Source organism: Leucopleurus acutus, assembly GCF_964270905.1.
Source record: "Leucopleurus acutus genome assembly, chromosome: 5".
Lineage (NCBI taxonomy): Eukaryota > Metazoa > Chordata > Mammalia > Artiodactyla > Delphinidae > Leucopleurus > Leucopleurus acutus.
Window position 1 is genome coordinate 111,197,995 of NC_139147.1, and position 6,361 is coordinate 111,204,355.

At 40.7% G+C, this 6,361-nt stretch overlaps 1 pseudogene across 1 annotated transcript; it reads right to left on the reverse strand.

Moving 5' to 3' along the window:
- Nucleotides 1-1,986: 1,986 nt before the first annotated feature.
- On the reverse strand, nucleotides 1,987-2,690 carry LOC309962534 (gamma-secretase subunit APH-1B-like; annotated as a pseudogene). Its single transcript has one exon. The product of its transcript is annotated as a gamma-secretase subunit APH-1B-like (transcript).
- Between the last annotated feature and the right edge of the window lie 3,671 nt (nucleotides 2,691-6,361).

A 6,361-nucleotide genomic window follows, 5' to 3' on the forward strand; every position in this document is an offset into this window, starting at 1 on the left:
GAGGGAAATAAGGATTACAAAGTTTCTCTATTCCCAGGTAATCAAGGATTATCAAATAATTTCTGGAACTAAGACAATAGTCTCACCAGCAAAGAAAGTTTTCTTCTTGCCCAAGATGTTTTTATAAATGAGATTTCCCAATATCCCAGATTCTTTACTTAATATTAAACTACCAATGCACCGAGGACATCCTCAGAGCTCAAGCAGGAGTAATATTAATATTCTCAGATTTTTCTAGACTTTGCAGATCCACAAATATTTTATCAGACTATCCACTTAAGAGATTTGTAAGTCAACAGTAATAAACCAACTCCACATTTTTCTTATTCTGTTTATTAAACAACACCTCGCTCCAACAGGAATGAACCCCAGTTCAGTGGGTATCTTGTTCCCCTCACCTCTACAAAGTAAATTTACTGTTCAGTCTCCATGTCCTTGATGCTTGTATGACTCACCTAGTCTAAAGAAAATCTTGTGTAAAAGTGGAAAATTGCATACCCCAGAGGTAGCATTGGTATTAGTGCTGAAATAAACTTTAGGGGAATAACTAGAATTGCTTATGGGACTGTTTACAGTCTTGCTAGAAACCCTACTCCTCCTGAACCCCTAGATTGAGAAATTCAAATAATTTAAACATGAGAGGGGATTTCATTGATAAAGGTCTAGTTTGCATGAAAGGTTCTGGTCCATGGAAAGATGTGAGTCTAGCCCAAAATACCGGCCACATCCATTTTAAACATGTCCATTATTCTTCCCCACCACAGTATTGTCAAATTTCTTCCACCCCTCATGTCACTGGTGAGCCCTTTCATTGCTGCTTCTATTTCTTTGGGCTGTTCTACTGCACATATGCGATTCACTGAAGTTCTCACTTTAACGTGTAGGGAATTTCCATTTCACACCATCAGCTCCCTAAAAACCATCAACTTGGAACAATTTCTAATTAGAAAAGGCACAATTCCTCTTTATAAAGGAAACCAAAAGGGTTGTCTGGAGGATAAAAAAACATCTTAGATATTCCTATAAAGTGAATGCTTTATCTGCTACCAAAACCCAGAGACATTTACTGGATCTAAAGATTACATGAATTATGTAAAAGCATGAACATGGCAGTTTAAGACGTATTTTCAATTTTCCACTATACTATTTGGGCGGAAGCGCTAGTCAGTATTACAGGAGCAAACTCAACGTGGCAACACCACCCTAGTGGCTTGCTTTCCTCCTGCTTTCAGTAAACTTCCACCAGCTGCAGTGAAGCCTGTCCCAGGGTACATTACTCAGCAACCTGCAGAGCTGCTCAGAGATGCAACTAGCACTCAGTGAGTAAACACTGCTTTGGGGCAGACCCAGGAAAGACTTACAGAAGACGTAGTTAGAAGCATAGCCTACCAAGTTCTCATAAAACAGTACTAGTGAAGTACAAGAAAACAGTTCAGAGATGATAGCCCTTTAGCCTTTTGTGACTTCAGAACTTAAAAAGACAAGGGCCAACTAGGACTTCTATTTGACATTCAGATAGTCACTTGCTCAACACAAACTGAGTTAGGAGATAGCTAAACATCTCATTCTTATTTACTTATGGTGTTCTCAGAAAGTTCCTATTTGGACGTGGACAGTTCTCAACCTGGCTGCACATCGGAGTTTTATCTAAGAAGCTTTAAAAAATTACCAAATGCCCAGACAAATTAAATCTGGAGGGTGGAGCCCTGAACATTAGTCTTTATGTTTTCCCAGGTGATTCCAACTTGCAGCCAGGCTGCACACCACTGATGTATCCCTTTCAGAAAGCCGTTGCATGAAAGCCATATCGTATCTAGATAGTACCGTTTATTCTAAATTTCACCAGGAAAATGTACCTTTAGAAGAAGACACAGTTGCGCTTCTTCTAAAGGCTCAGCTTACTGTTTCAGAAGCGCCGGTCCTTGGAGGTTATCTGGAGCGCTGCTTGAAGAGGACAGAGTCCTAGTCTTGGCAGAGGAGGCAGTTTCAGGCTCCGGCAGAAATGAAGAATGTCCAGACGTCCATGAGCAACAGGATGATGTATGCCGACACCAGCTTTAATCCATAACGAGGATTTACGAAGCTCAGGGCTGACACCAGCAGATAGGGGAGAAGAACTACAAGAAGGGCGTACCACTTTTTCTTCTCACAGGCATCCAAACACACAGTGCCCCAGAACACGTGCAGCAATATGATCACCAGCGTCATGGAAGCTGAATTCAGGAAGCACTGGGGAGGGTCTCCATGAATGCTCACCGTGCCCGGACCCAAAGAGTCAGACAGGTTATGTACAAAGGGAAATACTCCACTCATGATTCCAAAGCCCAAACCAGAAACATAAGCCATTAATCACATAGAAGGTGCTGTCTCCCCTGGGTTTATACTCTTCAAGCCCACACGGCCTTTAAAAAAAAATGTTTATAATATGCAAAACGGCACATTTCTTGGATAAGGACTGAGACTAACACTCCAAAGATCAGCAGATATTTCTGTATTGGTCCATCTTTGTCGTCAGCAATGGTTGCTACCATGAACCAAACAAGGGAGTAAAGCAGTAGAGACACCAACCTGAAGGAAGCTCCAATGACGGGGAAGATGATGCGCAATGGCGGTGGCGATGGTGAAAATGCAGAGGGCGAGCGCAGGCGCAAAGGTAACGAAGGCGCAGCCAAGAACACGGCCGCCGTCATGGCAACCGCGGAAGCCGGTCCGGGGGCCTCAGCTGATGTATATTCTTAATTAAGCCATGTTAAGACAGATGGTCTCAGCACTCATACCTTTTAATTACTGTCACTCTTAAATACTTTGGAATATTATGTGTCTCAATAGTTTCCAAGAACAGGTTTTGAAAAGGAGACAGGATGAGGGTATAAAGCCTGAGGAGAGACAAGCAGCACTATTGATAAAGGGTAGCCTGGGCAGCATGGAGAAAATGAGGGTGACAGAAATAAACTTACGTTTGTACAATTTTGTTTCAGGTAAGGTTTTTGCTTCAGGCAGTAGAATAATAAAACACAGATTTGATCATTTCTTCCAGAGAATCATGTGTAAAACCAACCACTGTTTTTTCTCGTTTTGATTTTTTTTTTTTTTTTTTTTTTTTTGCAGTACGCGGGCCTCTCAATGTTGTGGCCTCTCCCGTTGCAGAGCACAGGCTCCGGACGCGCAGGCTCAGTGGCCATGGCTCACGGGCCCAGCCGCTCTGCGGCATGTGGGATCTTCCCGGACCGGGGCACGAACCCGTGTCCCCTGCATCGTCAGGCGGACTCTCAACCACTGTGCCACCAGGGAAGCCCCTCGTTTTGATTTTTTATATTTTTTGTTATTTTAAAAAAATATTTATTTATTTGGCTGCAGTGGGTCTTAGCTGTGGCACAACTAAGGATCTTTGTTGCTGTGTGCAGGGTCTTTTTTAGTTGCAGCATGCGGAATCTTTACTTGTGGAATGAAGAATCCAGTTCCCTGACCAGGGATCCAACCCAGGCCCCCTGCATTGGGAGCGTGGAGTCAACTGCTGGACCACCAGGGAAGTCCCTCACTTTTTGATTTTTTTTAAATTGAAGTATAGTTGATGTACAATATTATATAAGTTACAGGTATACAACATAGTGATTCACAAATTTTAAAGGTTATACTCCCTGTGTTGTACAATATATCATCGTAGCTTATTTATTTTATACATAATAGTTTGAACCTCTTAATCCGCTACACCTATCTTGCCCCTCTTACCTTCCCTCTCTCCACTGGTAACCAAGAGTTTGTTTTCTGTATCTATGAGTCTGACCAACTACTCCTTTAAATGACTGAGATTGAAGTCTCCTGCTGCACTCCAGACAGTTACGACCCATGGAAATAGACATTCCACAGATGATGGTGGGCCGAGTGATGGTTTCTCACCTACTCTTCTTTCACAGCATGCATTTGAACACGGCGATGATGAGTGGAGGAATTATGATGAGGAAATGATAATGTAGTACTGTGGCAAAAAAAAAAGCATCCGTGTTCTGGTATTAAAATAGTTGTGGATATTTGGTTAATCTAGGCTCAATGCTCTGAAACAGTCTCCAGTCAGTAGTTTAGGTAAATACTCTCTCGTCACTTGTCGTTGATTTAACAAGGCTGAATGTATGGTGACTGGACATTTTCAAGGCTGTAGACTGTAGGAATTGATAACTCAAGGTCTGGAGTGAGATGGAATTGGATACAAATCCTTACCCTAAAAACTTTTTAGTTTTGTGATCTTACATAAGTTGCTACTTAGTTACAACCCTAGTTTCTCATATATAGACATTAGGTTCATTTTTTTTACATAGAAAATGGCAATTATCAGTAGCACCTGATACGACTGTGGTAAATAACAATAAACAGCTATGTAAAACTGTTAGCCTAGCTCATAGTGTGGACTCAGTAAATGTTAGACATTATTATTATCATTATTATTAGGTATAAAGTATGCTTTGGTGCTCATTTAAAGATGAGAGACATAGATACATAGATTCAAAGAATAGTAGAGTCAGGAGGGACCATAGAGATGTTCTGATCCAGCATCTTTATTTTACAGGAGAGGAAGCTGAAGACCAAAGGAAGCAAATAATACCCAGAGTGAAAAAGCCAGTTAGTGGAAAAGGAAGGCATCACGTTTCCATGGCTTGCCTTGCAGCCAGCATGTGCCTGTGAAGGGCAGCTGTGGGAGATGAGCCTCTGGGGTTCTGGTTGATAGCCACTTGTGCAGAGCCTTTTGTTCACTGTAGATGGTTAGGACCTGATCTAATTTGCAGTATTTTCAGCAGAGAATTGAAAGCGGTCTGAAATAATTTGACTCTTGGAGCTCAGATCCTTTACTGGGTACAGTCTCATTACTTTGCAATAACTCATATCTTTAGGGTGTGCAGTAAGTATTTAAGACTTGAATAAGCCCTATGTGAATGCTAAACTCCTCATTTGTTGACACATTCTTCTCATACTCAGCAACTATTCCAGCAGCTTCTCTTGCCAAGGAAATACCAAATATTGTTGAAAGAAAAAACAGCTGCAAATATCAAAAAACCTAGCTTTTTAAGGGGGTTTCCAAAGTAAATGGTTGAAGAACCTAGAAAGTGATTTTACAGTGATGTAGAACAAACCTTTAAGCAATTATAGCTTTTAGTCTTAAATCAATAAAATTTTATTGAGCACTTCCTTTGTATGAAGCACTGTAGGTAATTTAAAGACATGTTATTTTTGCCTTTAAGGTGCTAACAATTTAGTAGGAAAAATAAAATGTAAGTAAATTAATCATAAGTTACATAATAAAATGCAACTCAAGTAACATTTGAAGATGAACACCAGAGGGCATTGGTAGGCAGAGCCTGACAAGTTGCCAAGTGAACGGCGCAGCTCATTTTGCTTTCCCCCTTCTTTCATGACAGTGCCTGATTCTGGTTTGGGAGTTATCTTTTCCTTGCAGTCTTGGGGAGCTGTAACTCCAGTTGCTCTGCATTTCTCTAGCCAAGGTGTGATCTCGTGAACCAGGTCATGCCCACCAGCCTGTCTTCCAGAGCGACTTGAGGATTGAAATTTTTGATAAAATCGTTATCCCCTTTGGCTGACTTAGTTGCTGATCTTTGCTGAGCCATCTCTAGCCTTCCAGTCAATTCTTATGCTCTTAGCTGGGAATAAACTCCTTTTCTTCATGAGTTCATTAGACTCGGTGTATGTGGCAATGGCAGCCCGAAGGGAAAGGAGATGCCACTTTGACTGTAGGTGTCAGGGAAGAAAGGAGGTGACATTTGAGTGGGACCTGGAAAGGGGGTGAGGGTAAGTAACTGAGGACTTTCAGTTTGGTGTTTGGTGACATCCTATTATTTCTAATTTTAGACCACTACTAGAACCATTTCTGTAGTTTGTGAACTAATTAGAAAGCTTGTTCACAAATCCTGAAGATTTAATGCTTCGCTAAGTGCAAACCAAGGGTAGTAGAGTTGGAAAATATTTCAGGATTAGTTAGGTTAAAAAATAGAAAAGATAGGGCTACAGATGTAACTACAACTGAGAAGAGATTTATTTCTACCCTGAAAGTCACTGTAGCGGTCTCTTCTCATTGTGTTTATCTCTTTTTCTCATCTTGGTTCTATGATAATCCACATTTAAGAGGAGAATAAATTCATTCTTTAGTCTATCAAGATTCATTAAAACCTAATCTATACTTTCTTCACTGAACAGATAGAGTATCTGAAAATTATAGTATCTTGCATTCAACAGCTGTTGTTAATATTTGAAACCACATATGATGCTGGTAAAGAGCTCTCAGACATTAGTGAATATAATTCCCCAAATTCACTTGACATGCAAAACCATTGTATAGCTTGATTAAATAATGTGT